The sequence below is a fragment of the Lepisma saccharinum genome, chromosome 13, assembly GCF_977018435.1.
Source record: "Lepisma saccharinum chromosome 13, izLepSacc3.1, whole genome shotgun sequence".
NCBI lineage: Eukaryota > Metazoa > Arthropoda > Insecta > Zygentoma > Lepismatidae > Lepisma > Lepisma saccharinum.
The window spans coordinates 7,356,132-7,377,458 of record NC_139241.1 but is presented as its reverse complement, the minus strand read 5'-3'; the positions used below and the strand labels follow the sequence as shown (position 1 = coordinate 7,377,458).

The window sequence follows — 21,327 nt, the reverse complement described above, 5'->3', positions numbered from 1 at the left end:
TCTATCCGAGATGTCCAGAGCCACTGAATGTTGAAGAACTGAACGTCACGGACTACGCAACACAACCTCTCTCCACATTTTCAGGTGTACGTACAGCACGTGGATGGCTGGGGCGCTTCTTACTGTTAGCACATGTGGTGGTTCTGAAGGTCTTCACCCAAGTTAAAATTGTCTGGCATGTTCGAACCTTCCCATTTCTTCTGATATTAAACTTACGCTGGAAGTCACGTTGCATTGTAGTAGCCGAGTCACAGCATCCACGCGGTGCTCACTTGACCAGACCTTCATGTCTACTGAAGGCTTTCAGCTGCTTCACTAAATAACGAGTGAAACAGCATGCTATTTATCGGCCGACATGAATGGCGCTAATTTCAAATTGCCTAATGAATTCTGCCGCACCTTGTATATAAATTCATTAATATTACATTATATGAATATGTTAAAATATAATATAAGAATAGAGATGTAACAGAACATATTCATTACCTAGCTTGTCTGTAGTTATCGGCATAATTTGCATAAAATAAGTATCATGGCAAAGAAATTCATACAAAATAGATGAAGAATTGGATATTTATTGAATAACAAAGAAGGATTTTAGATCCAGTTGCCAAAAAGCAAAGATCCTGATTAATATTTTATTCATATTTTCATAAATAGTAGTTGCAAGCATAAATCTTTGGTACTGCCCTTTCAAAGCCATATGATCCCAACATAATCCTTGCCTTCCAATAAGCTAAGATGAAATTAATAACCATCAGATATACAACAAATACTAAAGAAGCATATTTTCATCATTTAATTTTAGTACTTGGTAAGTCTTTTGGGTATCTGCCAATCTAAGTCCCAATTTGGAATTTTGAACATTAAAACAGTTGAGACTACTATTTCTCAGTAGCGGGACAAACACATGTGCATAGACAAAATACTTCTATACAGTGGCGTGCCCAGGATTTTCAAAAGGAGTGGTTATGTGGCAACTCTTATAAAATATCACTGCCTGAATTTTCACCCATCCTAGTGTTTAAGTGTTTCGTTTTTTTTTCCATCTCTATTTTCAACATGTGTTTTTTTCCTTTTTTCATTCTTTCATTCATACGTTTTTTTTTCATAATCTTGTGTAGTAGTAGTTGTGCGTTTGTTATTTCCTTGTGCAGTGGTTGTTATGTGTTGGTGTGTCTTGTGCAGTAGTTGTGTTGTGTAGTGTGTGAGTTTGTCTTGTGTAGTAGGTGTGCTGTCTAGTGTGTTTGTGTTTATCTTATGTAGTAGTTATGCTACCTAATGTATTTCTGTTTGTCTTGTGTAGTATCGGTGATGTGTATGTATGTGTCTTGTGTTGTAGTTGTGCTGTCTAGTATGTTTGTTTTGTCTTGCGTAGTAGTTGTGCTGTCTAGTATGTTTGTTTTGTCTTGTGCAGTAGTTGTGCTGTTTAATTTGTTTGTTTGTCGTGCGTAGTAGTTGTGGTGTGTAGTTTGTTTATATTTATATTGTGCAGTAGTTGTGGTGTGTTTGTGTTTATATTGTGTTATAGTTGTGATGTGTTTGTGTGTGTCTTGTGTAGTAGTTGTGCTGTCTAATGTGTTTGTCAGAGGCGAAGATATAGTACAAGCAATGCAAGCACTGCTTGCATAATTCAAATATAATTTAATGTACTTAATGTTCTAACCGTATTTAGTTTCCATCGCACTCGATTTCGCGAAAAAATGCGGCCGCAAACTCCCCCAGCAGCTCTGTAGCAAGCACCAGCCTCAATGCTTGCAGCCGTTCTGCGGGAAAATAAGGCCTCCGAAGGAGTCACATGGCGAAGCGTGAAATTTTGGTGCAACCCGTCCACAAAGCTTCTACAAAAAGCTGTGCTTTCCGAGCTTGCGTGATTCCCGAAAATAGCCGAGTTCAACCGAAAGCAGAAGGATTCATCTATGGGTACGTTGCCAGCAAAAAACTAGCAACGAATATTTGTCTTCATGAACACGTAAACAAGATCGCAAATATAATAATAATTGTTAGTCATAAAATAACTAAAAGAAATTATCACTGTTTTAAATTCCATATATATCATATTATATTACAAATTATTTTAGATTTCGCGAAATGTAAAACGCGTAAAAAAAGTTGACATTGGGAGTTGGGGCAGTGGAATTTCTGCACCCCCGTGAAGAGTTTTCTCAGGGAGGGAGGGAAGATTGGACGGACCTTGGTCCCGCACCCTGCTTCCTGGTCGGTCCAGCTCAAATTACGCCAGAAGTGTTGACCTCTACCAGTGTTTGCAACTGCCAAATTATTTACGCAGTAATTCAAGTGAGCTCTTTCACAAATTTTACAATCAATAAATTGACTGCTTTTGAATAAAACTTGGGGTGAAAATAAAGCTATCTGAGAAAGAACTATCTACTGATATTTGTACATGGCATAGAATTAAATCGTATACATTCTGCATATTATGAGCAAAAGAATATGTTTTAATGATTGATTGATTGATTTGTTGTTTTAAGTCCACTTTATGCACAGTAAGGCTAATCGGGACTGGACCTACAGTTTAAAATGGGATCTGAAACACTTGTGCCTCCACAGGGTATCGAACCCGGAACCCATTGATTACAAGGCGACGACACTACCACTGCGCCATCGGGGAGGCACGAATATGTTTTAAGTTCTATTATTATGACGCAAGTGGTGTTCCCAGGGTCTTTTTACGGTCCCCATTTTGTCATCTTTTCCTTCCTTTGACGTTTTTTCTTAGATATACTGGGCCAAAAGGGGGTTATGTCTACCATCCCCCCCCTTCACCCCGGGCACGCCATTGAATGACACTCTATTACTTAAATATTAATGTACATACTCGTTCTGCTGAGGGCCTCCCCCATGGCGCAGTGGTAGCGTCTTTGCCTTGTAATCAAGGGGTCCCGGGTTCGATACCCGGTGGAGGCACAAGTGGTTCGGATCCCACTTTAAACTGTAGGTCCAGTCCCGATTAGCCTTACTGTGCATAAAGTGGACTTAAAACAGCAACTCAAACAAACAAACAAACGTTCTGCTGAAATGATTCTGTTTCCTCCGCGTAATTTTTATCTCCAAACTGATATATCTTTCCTTTGTGACGGATAAAATTAAGGAAATAGGTTGGTATCACTTTCTGTTGTTTCAGAGATTTTCAAATTGATCTTGTGTGGATGCTTGTATTTGCAGTTGTGGAAAGCGCGTGGGATAGTGTGAGTGTTTGTTGCTTCGTGTTTTGTGCTGTGAATTTATCGGAATGAACGCGTATTTAGGAACGGTTGATGTGAAGTGCGGGTGTATTATTGAGCAATTGAAAATTGCTTCGTTTAGCTCGAGAGAGATAAGTGTTAAAATGAAAATCGTGGAAGGGGGTCGACCAACACCAAGAGTTTGAAATTTATTGTGGTGAGTACATCGTCTATGCATGTGTTTCTTTGCTTTGAAATGAATTTTTTATTGTTTGTGTTTAACTTTTTATTTAGTGTTTAAGTTACTCCAATGCGGTTTTTAGGGTGCCCAAAAATACTAAATTACACCATGCAGCGTAAAATAAACAAATGATTCCCATTTTTTTTTATCTAAATCGGTTTGGTCACCGTTTGACCATATTAAATAATAATAAACAAATAAAGGTACTAATAAGTAAGTAAGAAATTCCGTCTCCCTTTAGTCGTATGCGGAAAGTTCGCATATGCAAAGCGTTTAATATCATATGAATAACGTTACCTGTTTTTTTTTAAAAAAAGTAAATGTGACGTTTGCGGATCATATGGTTTATTTTTAGTACAGTCACTTTATTACGATATTTTGACAAATCCAGCGACTGGGTAAATGAGGCTATAAACCTTGAATCTTTCCCCTCGGCATGTCGTTGTACTACATGTTTTGTTGTACTGAAACATTGCTTGCCTTCTTCGTAAGACTACGCTTCGCTACTGGTGTTTGTGTTCGTCTTGTGTAGTAATTGTGCTGTCTAATGTGTTTGTGTTTGTCTTGTGTAGTAGTTCCTCCATTGATATTAGGGGTTAGGCGTAGAGCTGACAACTCTGCACTGTAAAAAAAATGTCAAGAAACAGAAATATAAGGCCATGGATGTTCCCAAGGTAAAATATTCCGGAGGTAAAATAGTCCCCCGTTCGGATCTCCGGGTGGGGACTACTTTGGGAGGTCTCTGGACTAAGGATAAGATCTACATTAGGAATAAGGATATTAAATTAGGCACCTGGAATGTTCTGAGCCTTTACCGGCCTGGGGCATTTCAGTGTACAGTTAATGAGATAGTTAAGTATAAATTAGATGTAGTAGCTGTCCAGGAAGTTAGGTGGCCAGGAGAAGGGAATTGTGAAACTAAAAATTATACTTTTTTCTATGGTGGTACTGAAAATCATAATTTTGAAACAGGCTTTTTCATAAATAATAGAATTATATCGGCTCTTAAAACAGTAGAATTTATTAATGATAGGATATCATATGCAGTTTTACAGGGTAGGTGGTGTAAAATTATTTTAATAAACATACATGCAACAATAGAAGATAAAGATGATAATACTAAAGATGATTTTTATACAGAGTTAGAACAGGTCTTTGATAAATTTTCTCAGTATGATATGAAAATTCTCTGTTAGGTGACTGTAATGCACAGATTGGCAAAGAAGAGACATTTAAACCCACGATTGGTAAAGAAAGTCTTCATGAATTAAGTAATGGTAATGGTATAAGATTGATTACTTTTGCAACCTCAAAGAATTTAATTGTGAAAAGTACCACTTTTAAACATAAAGATATCCATAAATATACCTGGTCTTCTCCAGATGGTAAAACTCATAATCAGATAGATCATATTCTCATTGATAAGAGAAGGCATACTAGTATAATTGACGTTCGTACACATAGAGGTGCTGACTGTGCCAGTGACCATTATTTAGTAATTGCTAAATTAAGAGAAAGACTCTCAGTGATAAATCATCAGCAACAAAATCTAAAAGTTATAAAATTTGATACAGGAAAGTTTGCTGATGAAAGAATTAAGAAAGATTACCAAATTAAACTGTCAAATAGATTCGATGTTTTGCAGGATTTAAATGATGATGAAAATATAAATGAAACAGACGTAAATAAGAATTGGGAGCACATACGTAATGCAATAGAATCAGCAGCTAAAGAAAGTATAGGATACCATAAACCGAGAAAAAGTAAGCCATGGTTTGATAATGAATGTCATAATCTAATAGAAATAAGAAATCAGGCTAGACTTAGGTGGTTAAATAACTCTGATGATACAAATCTAAACAATTATAATAGAATAAAGCGAGAAGTTAACCGCACGTTTAGAAGTAAAAAAAGAGATTACTTGAAAAGCAAAATTAACGAAATTGAAACAAACAGCAAAAATAAAAATATCAGAGATTTATATAAAGGTGTAAATGAGTTTAGAAAGGGGTGGCAACCTAAAGTAAACTTGATAAAAGATAAAGACGGTGATTTTCTAGCTGACCCAAGCGATATTCTAAATAGATGGAAGAACTACTTTAATGAGCTTTTAAATGTTCATGTAGGAGATAAATCAGAAGTAAATGAAGTCCACACAGCAGAACCTTTAGTTCCAGAACCTAACTTGACTGAAGTTAAAGATGCTATTAAAAGGCTAAAGAATAACAAAGCACCTGGCATTGATTTAATACCAGCTGAGTTAATTAAATATGGTGGATATTCATTAATATATCAAATTCATAAATTAATTTGTTTAATATGGAATAAAGAAGAAATCCCTCAACAGTGGAAAGAATCCAGAATTGTTCCTGTGTTTAAAAAAGGTGATAAAATGAACTGTAATAATTACCGTGGAATTTCTCTACTCTCAACAACATACAAAATATTATCTAACATTCTTTTAACAAGACTAACCCCATATGGTAATGAAATTATAGGTGATTATCAATGTGGATTTAAACGTAACAGATCAACTACAGATCAAATTTTTCACATCAGACAGACACTTGAAAAAAACTGGGAATATAATCAAAATGTCCATCAGCTATTCATTGATTTCAAAAAAGCATATGATTCGGTCAAAAGAGATAAATTATATAATATATTAGTAGAGTTTGGAATACCTAAGAAGCTTGTTAGTATGATAAAAATATGCACCAGGGAAACAGAAAATAAAATTCGTGTGGGTATTAATATGTCTGACAAATTTACAATTCATGATGGGTTAAAACAAGGAGATGTATTATCTCCATTGCTCTTTAATTTTGCCTTAGAATATGCTGTAAGGAAGGTAAAAGAAACTAAAGAAGGACTAGAATTAAATGGTGTGAGTCAGTTGTTAGCATATGCAGATGATGTAGAGTTACTGGGGGATGATGTGAATATAATTAAGAATAATGCTAAAATATTTTTCAAAACTGCTAAAGAGATAGGTTTGGAAGTTAACAAAGAGAAAACTAAATATATGCTTACAGGCCGAAACCAAGTGTTAGGTAATAATCAAAATCTAATTATTGATAACAACTCGTTTGAACCAGTTTCCAAATTCAAATACTTAGGAGTAATATTAACAAATGAAAATTATATTAAAGAGGAAATAAAAAGTAGGCTTAATTCAGGAAATGTATGTTACTTCTCTCTTCATAAAGTTTTGTCTTCTCATTTAATATCTAAGAAACTAAAAGTTAAAATATACAAAACCGTAATTTTGCCTGTAATATTATATGGATGTGAAACTTGGTCCCTTACATTGGAAGAGGAACATAAATTGAGAGTATTTGAAAATAAGATCCTTAGGAAAATCTTTGGACCTAAAAGGGATGAGGAGACAGGTGAGTGGAGAAGGTTACATAATTTAGAACTACATAATTTGTATTCATGTCCAGATATTATTAGAATAATTAAATCAAGAAGACTTATGTGTGCAGGCCATGTGGCACGAATGGGAGAGGAAAGAGGAGTTTACAGGATTCTTGTTGGGAAACCTGATGGTAAGAGACCTGTAGGAAGGCCAAGATGAAGGTGGAGGGACAACGTTGAGATGGACCTAAGGGAAATCAGTAGGGATAGAAAAGAGTATATAGAACTTGCTCAAGATAAGGAAAGATGGAAGGCCTGTGTTGCTGCAGCCATGAACCTTTGGGTTTAAGAAGGCTAGGGAATTAGTTAGTTAGTAAGTCTTTTGGGGAGGGTGGTATGGACACCCTACACACCACCTAAATACATTGTTGCTTACAGATTTCAAGGCATATGTTTTTCCAATGTGCAGTGCACAAACACACACACAGAGTATCCTAAAACAACTTCAACATGGGTTGGGTGCTGGTAAAAGCAAGTAAATTTTTCTTATGAGCAGTACCTCAAAAGCACTTACCTTCTGTGCTATAAGCACTGAAAATCTAACCTGCATGTATGCAACCCAACACAGCATACGATCACTCTGATGTAACTTGCAGGGACTAGTGGTAGCGTTGCCACTTGCATCTCTTCTTAAGAGAGAAGAATAACAGTACTTGTAATGTTGTAAGAAATATTTACAAACTGACCAAGACAAAATATTTCCAATAAATGCAGACTTAAGTTCAAGAAAGTTCAAAAATTGTTGAAAACCATTTTCCTAACTATGTTAACTATCAGTCAAACAAGAGGGACAATTTTCAACCATTTCCTTATTAAAACTTTTGAATCGTAGTAGTGCTACATTCTTAAATCTAGCTATTCACTTTGGATTAAAGTAGTGATTGCAAAAAATTCTGAAATGTAATTTTTTGAGGAAATTAATTTTTACAAAAACAATAATATTAATAACAATAATTGTGCCTGCCCATAGCTGGAAGGGTAACATGAGAAAATAGCCATTTCATAAAAATTCAACCACATCTCTCTGTATGTTCCACACTGTGCAGTCTAAGGAGTCATGTTTTGTGCTCATTAGAATCTCATGAGGGAAGTGTAACAACTTTAGATACAAATGACTAGGGTAACTTGGTCATGAAGATTATAAACACTAATAAATCTAACACCTGTAATGATGATTTCCCTTTCATTTTGGTTTCATAAGTTATTTTCAGTCCTTCATGTTTGATTTATTTTATTTCAAAATAAACCATCATTAATCAAACAGTAGGCAATGTCCCATCTAATGCTCTTGTCGAATATCTAGTTGGATGCTAAATTCACTCACATGAAGCCTTCGGGTTGTTCTCCTAATGTAACAGAAGTACTTCAAAATAATAAATTTTCGCTAGCTAAAAACAATGGAGAAAAGTCCTTAAACCATGCAAAAATTTTCACTTTCTCAAGGGGATACAAAGGGTCAAGGGCAGCACTCTTCATTCTGGAATAAAGATGCTCCATTTCTTTGAAGAATTGGAGAAGTCACCCTGTAGAATCATATGAGATGCAATGTCTGTCAATATTTGCTCAATCTACATACGTATATTTTTTGTATGCTGTTGTTATTTCTAAATTGGAGGATCATGTGCTGTTTAGCCAAGTATGGTTGCAGGAAGATGGAACAGCAGCAGTATGGGTAACGATTAGATAAGCTGGAGACACATTTCTTGAATCAAATGTTCCATGCGTTCGATTACATAACCTCCTGTCAGTACAGCAACCACACGGTAGTTTTATAAGATGACGTGTGAGCGGGATTTTTTTTTCCAATTTAATTTTCTATGTTTGCCTAACCTAACTGAACCTAACCTAACCTTCCGTGAATGGTTTGTGGATTAATAACAATCACTTTTTGGTTATTAAATGTTAGTGTAACAACCACGTGGTAGGTTTACAAGATGAAGTGTGAGCGTTTTTTTTTCCAATTCAATTTTCTATGTTTGCCTAACCTAACTTAACCTTACCTTCCGTGAATGGTTTGTGGATCAATTTTCACTTAAAAACCTTTTGTGAATAGTTTATGCGGCATTTATCAGTTCATAAGTTTGGAAACACTGCACATCAGCTGACGATAGACAACGTGAGTCAAGATTTGCCCACCGAATTAGCAACGGCCAATAAATAATTATAATGTTAAAAATAACGCTTTCTTCATGGAAAACAAGTGATCCAAAGTTGAAAAATGTTTCGCTATGGATATGAGGTAAGTAGAAATGAATTTTATTTGAAAATAAATGAGTTAAATGTGTCTCAGCAACTTGGGAGATACATGCCAACAGCACCAAAGCTGACCTGCCTAACCTATCCACGTAAGCATACTAATAGCATAATGAAGCATGTAAATAGGTTAGGCAGGTCAAGTTTGGTGGTCAGCATGTATCTCCCAAGTTGCTAAGGCATTCCCTAGCTGTTTGTGTGTATTGTACCTTATATATTCATAGTTATAATAGGAATTTAGAAATGAAATATCTTGAAAAAATATCAGAAATTTTGGTAAAACTTCGATATGGTCCCAACACCTCTCACTCTTTCATTTAGTCACTTTTAACATTCGTATTTACCTATTCTGCATTGTGAAATATTCTTCAAGGTGGTATTTTGCTTTATTTCGCGAAAATAATTTGAATTTTTCACATTACGAGTAATTATTTCCCTTCATTTTTTCATTTGCATAAGACACAATATGACGAGACAGTTCAACTAGCGTGGTACATCATCATTGTGTACGCAGTGTTTCCAACCTTGTCAACTGAAAAATCACCACAAACCACTCACGGATAGCTCCAGTTCATGAATAGCCCCATGAACCATGCACGGATAGCTCCAGAAACTGAAAAATCACCACAAACCATTCAAGGATAGCCCCACAAACCATGCATGGCAAGGTTAGGTTAGGTTCAGTTACGTTAGGCAAACATATTTAAAATTGTCATCTTCTTGCTAAAAATGGCATGGATGGAAACACTGAGAGGGATTTACGTCATTAAACATTCGCAACACTTGGTTCACGTAGTGCAAGGAAATGAAAGGAACGACAATTGTGCGTCGGAGAGATCTGTTCAAAAATACATCATTTCCCAGTGAAATAGCTTGCACGATGAAAGAAAATACCTCCATGAACTTCTAAATGGGTAACGGTTCTGATTGTTTTATGATTTCTCCTAGCACAAAGACTAATTATCGTAGAATTTTAGAAATCATTGTCATACCAAATTTGAACCTTCCTTAAAGTAATGAGCACTGTTTGGACTCGAAAAAAAGTTATTTATGTTGAAGAAGAACTTGAAAATTACCTTACGCACTTCTCATGGACAAGATATTCTCCATCATAATAAATATCGTAGAAGCGTGGGAATGAATGTAGAAGTAGAAGTAAACCAGAACCTTAGTAGAATGCACATAGGGACTTTATTTTAATGCTAAGGGAACCAACCCTAACCTGCCTAACCTAACCACGAAAGCATATATTGAACAAAACCGTAAGTAATCGTTAAAACTCCGCAGTATGTATTAACAGACGTACATCGAAATCGAAACATGTAAAAATTGCATTCGTAGCATGATGAAATCGCAATAAAACAAAAGGAACTTGGGATGCAATAAGTTTGTTCGGGTGAGTATTTAACAATCTATAAACATTGTCTACCACAAAAATGGATCTACTAGAATAAACTAGACACACCGTGACCAATCGTAAGTACTTACACATAAGTAACAAGTATTACGTACTACTTTACTATACCTGAGACACCTGTCAATGATTTATTTCAAACTTTTTTACTTTGCTAATGTACTATTCTGCATTCGGGAACATTTATTTAGGTGAAATAATGAATTTCTAACGAAAATAATGCATATTTCTTACATTTACGAGTATTTACTGTTCTTCCTTATTTCCACACAATATTGCGATAGCTTACCTGTTCATCGCGCGTTGTGCCAGTGTTTGGTGATTTGGAGTGTGCATTCACGATAGCCCCACGAACCATCACGGGGACGAGGTATGCCTACTAGGTTAGGTTAGGCCTGTTAGGTTAGGTTCCATTAGCACTCCTTTCGTTCAGTTTACGGACAATACGGAGCGTATTGTGCTCTCGTGCAGAAAGCAAATGGCGGCAGCAGCAATAGCGCGTCGGAAATAGATTTTCGTACAAAACCACAGGCATTCGCATTAAAATGGATCAAAACTACCTTCCCGAACATCAACAACCCTACAGAAAATGATTTGCGTAAGTACTTTCTCCTGTAAATTTGAAGAAATCCGTCTCTGGTATAGTAAAGTGTTACCACAGTAAGTACTCGTTAATGTAAGAAATAACATTATTTTCGTTAGAAATTCATTATTTCACCTAAAGAAATGTTCCGCAATGCAGAATAGTACGTTAGCAATGTAAAAAATTGCGAAAGAAATCATTGATAGGTGTCTCTGGTATAGTAAAGTAGTACCAAATTTACAATTTCAACAAAAAAGAGTACAACACAACTTACAATCACAACGAGTCAAAATTTTTACAATATTGACATTGATGTAGATTCCCTGTTTACTGGCCCACACCCACGCCACATCTGTAAACATTAGGCATAATCGAATATAATATTCGATCAGCGTTGCCATGTCATATTTTCAAAAATCGGGAGATCGTCCCCTGAAATATCAGATCTGCTTAAAAAATCAGAAGAACTAATAATAGCGGATTATCAACGTTCTGGGGGGGGGTTGAGTGGGAAAAGCTTTCCACTATCATTTTTGAACGTTAATTATTAATTTTAGATGTCAAAAAATAATAATGTTATGTTAATACAAATTATTATGAATTTGCACTTCAAATGGTACGACAACCCCACCCCTTTAATTCACCTAAGGTAAAGGTACAGTTTCCCCCAACCAGTGGCGATGATCGAGTGCCAAAACAGAGGGGGTGCAAGTGACAGAAAATCAGACCTCGATTTTCTGTTCATCTCTCAGAAATATTCTAAAATAAATGGTTGTGACTGTGCGTGGATTTATGAACTTGGCGTTTAGAAGTTTATGGAAACATTTCGTGATTTTTGTGTTAACTAAGACTAGAGCTTCACTCACTACGCATTCGGGGATATATTTTTGAATTACTCTACCTGATAACACCTTAGCTTGTTTTTATTTAAAATTAGACAAAGTTAGAGGATGTAAGAACGCCCACAGCTTTTTTTTAACAACACATTCAAAGCATACTCGCATTAATGGAGAAGGGCTATATGCCTGAACCCCCGAAATATCCTTGCATTAAAACTTTACTTTCAATCACGGAAGGTAACCAACCAGTATTAGACAGATTGATTGATTGATTTGGTTTATTTTACTTGGCATCTGCCACATTTGTCTAATCATAAATATGTGAAATTGATGAAGAGACACTCACAAAGAGCACCCATGCCCAGTCCGGGATTCGAACCCGGGACCCAGTATCAGACAAGTCGCTGGTTTTTCCTTCAACTTTTTTCCCAGTCACTCCAGACAATGTAAATGTTAATTAAATCGCCTTTTGCATTCGAGGATTATATGGTATAAAATCGGGAAAGAAAATTTCTACCGTCACAGTATTGATTGAGTATAAAGGGACACAAGACCAATTGTAGTAGCAGTTACGCTCATAAATGGCTTAAATAAAACATGAACTATTGGGCCCGTTCCGAAAGTCGCACGAGTTTAACGCGTTAAACGAGTTATGGTAACTGGCCGTTCCATAAGTGCTTCCGTGCGTTTCGTGAGTTTCATTATGCTGTCCCAAAAGTCGCATTCCGTGCGTTTCGTGCAAGAACGAGATTCACCAAACGCACGGGCCAGGATGCTGGTTTGTTCCGTGAAAATCGTCTGCTCCTTGCAGACAAAGTGCGTGCTGATGGATTCAAACTGCACTAGTTCGGAAAATGTATTATAATTTTAACAGATAGCGATATGAAGGCAACATGCACAAGATAAGTATGCCTTGACCGTTCTTAGAATGTGATTAAAATAAGTAACAGTGGCCATAATAAGAGTTTATTTTTGCCATAAGGACATCCCTTCTGCTGACGCCATGCGGAAACTTTCTCTAAACAAAACGCTGCGCCTGCGCTTTCGCCTACCGTGTCCCATAAGTCTGTAAAATAACTGGTTTCACCAGATTCACGAGCCCAGTTATTTTCGTTGAATGCGTTCGTTTCGTTAAGACTTTCGGAACGCACCCATTATTTATAAGTTAAGAGACTGCGACGTACAAGCATAGGTATAAGTCTGCAACAGCAGTTTACTAAGCCGACCTCCGTGGCTGAGTAGTTAGCACAGCGCTATGACATCAGGGATCCCGTCTCGGGATCGATTGATTGATTTAGTTTATTTTACTTCGCGTTTTGATGCCTTGTGGCAAATTTGATGGGGATGGGTGATGAAATCATGAAATTGATGAATGGACATTCACAAACAACAAAGCCCGAGCGGGATTCGACCCCGGGACCCTTGGCGTCGCAGCGCGATGTGCTAATCACTCGGCCACAGGGTCCTGCCGTTTTGGGGTCGAATCTCGGCCTGGGTACGGTTGTCTCTTTATCAATTTTATCATATCATCACTCATCCTCGTCTTCGCAATTAGCCAAAAGTGGCAAACACTACCATAAAACTGAAAACTTGTTCCTATGTGTGGGTGGCAACATTGGTATTTTGTTGTAACCAGTTTTCAGTTACCTCCCCTTTGACAAAAACCGCACCGGATGGGACACCCGTGTTGGAGTTCCCAATGCATGAAGGGCTCAAGAAGCCTCATGTCTTTCCCAATGTCATCAAGCCTGGTATAACCACATTCTATGGTATAACCCTCCTCCACCACCTACCTCTCTCTCTCTCTGCGGAATATTCATGAGTCTTAGCATTCCATCAGCCAGTGTTGGCATGTTTAAAACAAAAGTGTTTAAAACACTTTGTTTTAAACGTTTAAAACACACGGCTTTGTTTTTTTAACAAATGTTTTAAACGTTTAAAACAATGTGTTTTAAACATGTTTTTTTTAGAAGTGTTTAAAACACATTTTGGTACTTGATATTTTATAGTCTGTGATATTTTTTTTTTGGCAACCCTGCCTTTTCATTGAATCAGTGTCAATTAATCCGTGCTTTACGGGTTTTGCTTATCGCACAACACTTGAGCAACTTATGTTCTGACGTCAAAGGAGAAGGCTTTTTAATTTTAGGCTAAGTGCCTACGTTGTTAGGCTAGGCAGGCTAGCTGTGTATGCACAAGGTAGCAAAACTGTCGTGCGACAAGAAAGACCCGTGCTTTACTGTAGAATTCGAAACTTCTCAGCTCCTTGTTTCATACCGTCCTATAAATTTGAGACTGGTGGAAGCTAGTAACTAATATCTAAATACGCAATGCGTGATTTTGATCATGACGTGATTTTTTTTTTCTCTTGCGATACAATTCATTGGTTTGTATAACTGAATGAAGCGCAGATGCTTACTTTTGGTAACATAATTGTACTTGGAAACAGTGGCGGCCGGCGGCAACTATGATGGGTAGTGCCAATGTGATCAAGAAATCGAAAAAAAACCTCGGGAATGCCACCCCCTCCCCTTGCGGTTTCGCCACTGGCCAAGATGTTTGGCAGTGTCTGCTGCCACGTTCTTTTTCTGCTTGAATCTCAAAAAAGATGCGCGTGGCAGTAGACTCGGTCTTTGTTTTATCGTGATTTCATCATGCTATGTATGCAACTACGTCTCGAACACATACTGTGAAGTTGTAGCGATTACTTTCACAAAATTGTTTTAAGATTAGGTCCCTCAGCATTCTTCTAATAATAAACCTAAATGCTCTCGTAGTTAGGTTAGGTTCTGTTAGCATTAAAATAATATCGCTAAATGCTTTCTAAAGAAAAAGATTCTAAATTGCCTGTACATTCATTCCCACTAATCATAAATTTGCATTTCTCTCGTCTTAATCAGTTCTTAAGATTTGTAACATACTCTTAGCAGACGAATTACGTGGCAGCAGCAAATTTGACGCTTATTCTTACTGCTGACACGTGCGTGGCAGCAGACTCGGCCAAGATGTTTATTCTCGTAAAGTTCCCCCGCCGTGCCAGGCCAAGACGGGCACGGTTTCTTATGGGCTAACCTTGCCCCTGCCACTTTGTTCTCGGCTCATGGTGGAAATGTTCCTCGGTGAGACGTCTTCAACCCTCTGCACGTGTGTCAACTTGGTTAGGCCAGCTCTTGGGCGGCACGGACTGTTGCCTCGCGAGGGTACGAACGAAACAGCTGGCGATGCAGTGGGGAGGTTGGGGCGGTCGTCACGTCAGCTTGGCCGATTGCAAGATTCGTATCTTCTTGTCTGTAAACTATCAATGTATTAATTTAACAATACTTGGCGAGGTATGCGTTTCTTCTGAGGGTATTGCCATGGCACGGCGGCTCTACCCCTTGAGCCGCCACTGCGTTAAAAAGATAAATTGATCTGGAGAATCTATTATGACACTGCAGGTTGTTTTCTGCTATATAAACTGTTCAGGCGGCAGAAAATATTTCACCCTGATTTTTCCAGGACGAGGATAGTAATTCTATAATATTTAGTTTCTTGAAATTTAGATGAATATGAATCCTAACCTACTTCAGCAGTGGTGGAAAAAGGGGGCTATTACCCCCAACTTTTGTCCCTGCAGTAGAGGTGTGCGTGATCTCGAAAAGTCGGGACCGGGATCGGGAAAGAAAATATCCGTCCCGATTCCGACTTCGGGAAAGACTTCTCGACTTTTCGGGATCCCAAGCAGTAGGAAAATGCCGAATGGTCATTTTAAAAAGTCGTCAATTCTCTATGTTTTCTGCATTGTAAATGTCTGGAACTTTTCGGAAATTGTTAGTATTTGTACCAGAAGTGCAAAAATAAGTACTTAAGATGGAAAGTACGTGTAGAATTCGAGATTTCAAGAGCTTTGGGAAATTTCGAACATATCTCGTCCCGAAAATTTCCCGACTTTGTCGTGAAATTGAGAATTTTCCCCGTCCCGAATGTCGGGATTTAAAGAATTTCCCGTCCCGACCCAAAAAATTCTGTCCCGCATACCCCTACCCTGCAGTATGGTAAACCTTATCTCCAAAGGGAAATAAACTGTCCTTGCTGCCACTGTACTCATAAAAATGAGTATTTTTCCTTCAACGACTTTAACTATAATTTACTGGGAAAAGGTTGACTTTCTTTTGTTTAAAACATGTTTAAAACATATTTTTTAAACTCATGTTTAAAACTATGTTTAAAAAACATGTTTTAAACAAAAAAAACAGTTTGTTTTGTTCTTTTTTAAAAAAACACAAATTTTGCCAACCCTGCCATCAGCTGAATATATATGTAAATTTTAAATCAACTTTCCATTTTTTTAAAATAATTGTTCATTATAAATATTTAAGGAAGCAAAAAATCAGATTTCCACATTTTCCTGAAACTTGTCAGGAGATCAGTAGACCGTGCTGAAAATCAGGAAATCTCCTGCGAAATCAGTAGACCTGGCAACACTGTATTCGATTAATTCGATTTTCTGTATATTCGAGATATTCGATGGATAACTTGGGTGCGTTCCGAGCGAACGCATTCAACGAAAACAACTGGTCTCGTGAATCTGGTGAAACCAGTTATTTTACAGACTTATCTTATGAGACACACTAGGCGAAAGCGCAGGCGCAGCGTATTGTTAAGAGAAAGTTTCCACATGGCGTTCAGCGGATGGAATATCCTTACGGCAAAAATAAACTGTACTGTGGACACGCCAATTTTTCAATGACCTGTTAATCTTTCTGTTAACAAACTGCCAGTTGGAGATAAGAGCCAGTCTTAAGCAGCACCGGATTTTTCAAAGTGAAAGTAACTGCCAGTTTAAAGATTGCCGGAAATCGCTTACTACGTCACAAATATTTAAACGTTTAGCGATTGGCTAACGCGAAATGACGTCATGCTTTAGAGAGGTCGAACACGTGTTGTTTTCTTTGGTGTTTACTGCGTGGAATCTCCCGTTTTCCTATAAGAATACTACTATAACCTTCAATTTGAAGAAAAGATGACGGAATCTGGATTTGTGAAGGCTCAGTCAGGAAATCTTCCGTGTGTTGATGCACTAATGGTGGCGAATTTCTTCGCTGGAAATGAAGATTTCGTTTCAGCAGAAATGAAAAACGTTAAAGCATCTCGGTGAGTATCATCATTCTGCACCTACTTTTTTAAGCTAATAATGTTCAACTATAATTTTAATGAATGGGTAAAATTTTCGTATCCCCAAAACGTATTTCTTCAATTTTACAGGAGAAAGTACTTACCGAAATGGGTTTATTTATACTTTAGGAAGGTCATGGAAGTTTGTTTTCACCTCGTTGAAATTTTTTTGCCGGTAAATCATGTAATTTTCGACATTAATGTCACTCCAATGCACGAAAGCTGTTCCCTTGATGTCCGTCTACTATGTGAACCAAATATTTGCGAGCGTTTCATGACGTAACAACCGGTCAGTGTTTCCAAATACGCGGTTTTGTAACTGTGTAACAGTTCTAGAACGTAAATAAACGTGAGTTACTGTTCATCATTTCTGATTACCAACTTGCGACAACATGACGTGCACAGGATCAGTGGCGTGCTCAATGTGAGGTTGATGGGGGCTATAACCCCCCCTTTCGCCCAGTATCTCTAAGGCTATTTATGAATGGTTCATGGGCTATTTATGTATGGTTCGTGGGGCTATCCGTGAATGGTTCGTGGGGCTATCTGTGAATGGTTCATGGGGCTATCCGTGAATGGTTCGTGGGGCTATCCATGAATGGTTCGTGGGGCTATCCGTGAATGGTTTGTGGGGCTATTTATGATTGGTTCGTGGGGCTATCCGTGAATGGTTCGTGGGGCTATCCGTGAATCGTTCGTGGGGCTATCCGTGAAAGGTTCGTGGGGCTATCCGTGAATCGTTCGTGGGGCTAGCGGCAATGGTTCGTGGGACTATCCGAGAATGGTGTGTGGGGCTACGAATATTTTTTTCGAAACCAATTTTTAACTATTGAAACCTTTGCGTGGCCCTACAAACCTATCCACGCGCCAATGGTTTGTGGGGCTATATTTTTAACTATTGAAACCTTTGCGTGGCCCTACTAACCTATCCACGCGCCAATGGTTCGTGGGGCTAGCGCCAATGGTTCGTGGGGCTATATTTTTAACTATTGAAACCTTTGCGTGGCCCTACTAACCTATCCACGCGCCAATGGTTCGTGGGGCTAGCGCCAATGGTTCGTGGGGCTATATTTTTAACTATTGAAACCTTTGCGTGGCCCTACTAACCTATCCACGCGCCAATGGTTCGTGGGGCTAGCGCCAATGGTTCGTGGGGCTAGCGCCAATGGTTCGTGGGGCTATATTTTTAACTATTGAAACCTTTGCGTGGCCCTACTAACCTATCCACGCGCCAATGGTTCGTGGGGCTAGCGCCAATGGTTCGTGGGGCTATATTTTTAACTATTGAAACATTTGCGTGGCCCTACTAACCTATCCACGCGCCAATGGTTCGTGGGGCTAGCGCCAATGGTTCGTGGGGCTATATTTTTAACTATTGAAACCTTTGCGTGGCCCTACTAACCTATCCACGCGCCAATGGTTCGTGGGGCTAGCGCCAATGGTTCGTGGGGCTAGCGCCAATGGTTCGTGGGGCTATCTTTTTCACTATTGAAACCTTTGCGTGGCCCTACTAACCTATCTACGCGCCAATGGTTTCAGTTGCTTTGTTTTATTTCAATCACTTATCGCACAACACTCTTGCTACCTTGCGTTCTGACGTCTGCAGACTGAAGTTTATATTTAGGCTAAAGGCCTATGTTGTTATCCATATCATTAAAATTTCAGTAACCACCAAACGTCTCTAATTCCCTTATTTTCGTATTTTCCACATTCATACTTACGTATTCTCAATACTAGTACCTAGATATTTTGCTATGAAGAAGGTCGCAACACTGCATAACCACTGATCATGGACTACGCTAGTCAAGATTTCTCCGCCATATCGCGTGTAACGCAAGCAAAAGCGAAGAAAATAAAAATACTCCATATTTCGAAAATTGAGATTATTTGCCTGCAAAAAACGAAAACGCGAAATAGAAGAATCCTTACGAATGCAGAATATGTAAGTATCAATGTGAAAAATACGAAAATAAGGGAATTAGAGACGTTTGGTGGTTACCGAAATTTTAATGAAAAGTTATTCGGTTTGTGTGGAAGTTATTGAAGATGATGGTCACGTGAAATCTGCGAAATGTCAAGATTGCGCCGCTTCTGCAGGTATGTTTTGTGTCCACCTATTTGTCATAATGACAAGTTGAAAAAGTGGTAAATATGCGATATCGCCCGGACGGATTTATTCAAATTTACAGGTGAAAGTACTTACTGAAATGAGTTTCTTTAGCATTCTGGACGTTCTTGGAGGTATTTTTTTTCACGGAAAGTAAAAACTTCGTAGTTTAATGCTGCCGAACAAGAATTAACCACTTTGTACGTACAAAATTGGCATTGCGTGCCACATTATGCCGTTGTTTCCATTGTGTGCATGCATGGACGTCCGCAGGATTTTTTCCAGGGAGGGGCAAGGAAGGTATTTTTTTTCCAGGGGGGGGCAAAAAGTCACATTTTCCCCCAAAAGAGTGTTGTTCCCTAAAAAAAACATTGCTTAAATTTGAATTTATGGTGTTCATGCAATAATTAACATATTATTGTGGCTAAAATGAAATTTTATGTGTGAAATACATAATTTTTGGTTGACTTTCATTTTCCAGGGGAGGGCCACGGCCCCCCTTGCCCCCCCTTCCGGACGCCCATGTGTGCATGCAGATGGCGAGAGCATTGAAAGTCACGCGATCTCTGCAGTGCTTCTTTTTACGAAAATTTCTATTGTTATCTATGTTCGCCGCGCGTTCTTTTTTCGATGAATTTAGGGGTGAAATGAGTGCTAATGGAACCTAACCTAACAGGCCTAACCTAACCTTGTGTGAATGGTTTGTGGGGCTACCCATGGATGGATTTTGAGGCTAACATCAATGGTTTGTGGGGCTACCCGTGGATGGTTTTTGGGACTAACGTGCATGGTTTGTGGAGGTAAACATGAAAAAAAAAATCGAAATAGTACGTAATTTTCTGTCATGAAGGTTTGAAACAATGCTTGCGCACTGAAAATCAACAAAACACAAGCTGGCGCGTCATGACGCACGATGATCCATTACGAGTGCACGCCATATTGTCTATTACAGAAGAGTAACAAGTAAGACAAATAATCAATCGTAATATGAAAAGTTGACAGTATTTTATGGAAAAAGGCATAACTTCACCTTAAAGAATGTTCCGCAAGGCAAAATAGGTACCAGTGGTAAAATTAAGGAAATAAATGAGTGAAAGGTGTCGGGGCGTTATCGCAAATTTACCGAAAAAGTTTACAAGTTCAACATCGCGGTATTCAAATTGATTGATTGATTGATTTATTAGCATCCATTCAACTTCACAAAAGTTTGGAACAGATAGTAAATGTTACGTTGCATGCTTCAGCCAGCTTGTACACTTGTGTCACCATCATGACGCCGGTTACAATTTTTCTCTTCTATCTTGCGTCTCTAAATGCATTATACTAAGGTTCCGATTTACTTCTACATTCATTCCCACGCTTCTACGATATTTACTGTCGCTTGTCGACTGAGAATATCTTTTCCATGAGAATTGCATAAGGTAATTTTCAAGTTGTTTTCTTTCAACATAAATAACTTTTTTTGAGTCCAAACAGTGCTCATTACTTTGATGAAGATTCAAATTTCGTGTGACAATGATTTCCAAAATTCTACAATACTTAGTCTTTGTGCTAGGAGAAATCATAAAACAATCTGAACTGTTACCATTTTTTAGTCCAAATTTCCCACCGATTCCAGGCTCAGCCCCTGGGGTAATTGACCTACCATCCGCAACCGCTAACGTGGCCCCACCTACGCTACGCTCCACTCCACTCCAGCTCCTCGGCTTTCTCTATAGACTATCTGTTAAAGGCATGTTAGAAATTGGCCGAAGTCACCTGCCTCCAAATGAGCCCCAAACTTTTAAATTTGAAGAAATCCGTTTCCAGGATACGGAAAACTTAACTGAATTTCACACAAAACACCTTCTCGAAGTTAGACAATACTACAGGAACTTATTACAGTAAGTAGTTTCTTCTGTAGAAATGAAGAAATCTGTCCGAAGAATAGTAAACTAGTACCACTTCAAGGAAGGTTGAACGTCATGCTACGCAATTTTCTTTTCCTATTTATGCCTGTAAAAATTATTGAATTCTAAATCTAGAGAAATTGAAGTGTGTTTACGTATTACATTTCCTTTCTTAGAGCCTAACAAAGACCATTCAAAGATTAATGAACTTTCAACAAAAGTGATTCTGATGTCTACAATTT

General features: G+C 38.1%; 1 protein-coding gene across 6 annotated transcripts in view; it reads right to left on the bottom strand.

The window, feature by feature from the left end:
- LOC145997160 (uncharacterized) overlaps nt 1-11,460 on the bottom strand; it is a 62,820-nt gene extending 51,360 nt beyond the window's left edge. For 3 of the 6 annotated variants that reach the window (XM_083133833.1, XM_083133837.1, XM_083133838.1), the window contains exon 1: nt 11,371-11,456. The gene's annotated coding sequence lies outside the window, so the exon portion shown is untranslated. Of the gene's footprint in view, nt 1-7,360; nt 7,476-11,370 lie in introns of those variants that run through there. The other 3 variants (XM_083133836.1, XM_083133834.1, XM_083133835.1) reach the window with 3 other exon arrangements.
- Between the last annotated feature and the right edge of the window lie 9,867 nt (nt 11,461-21,327).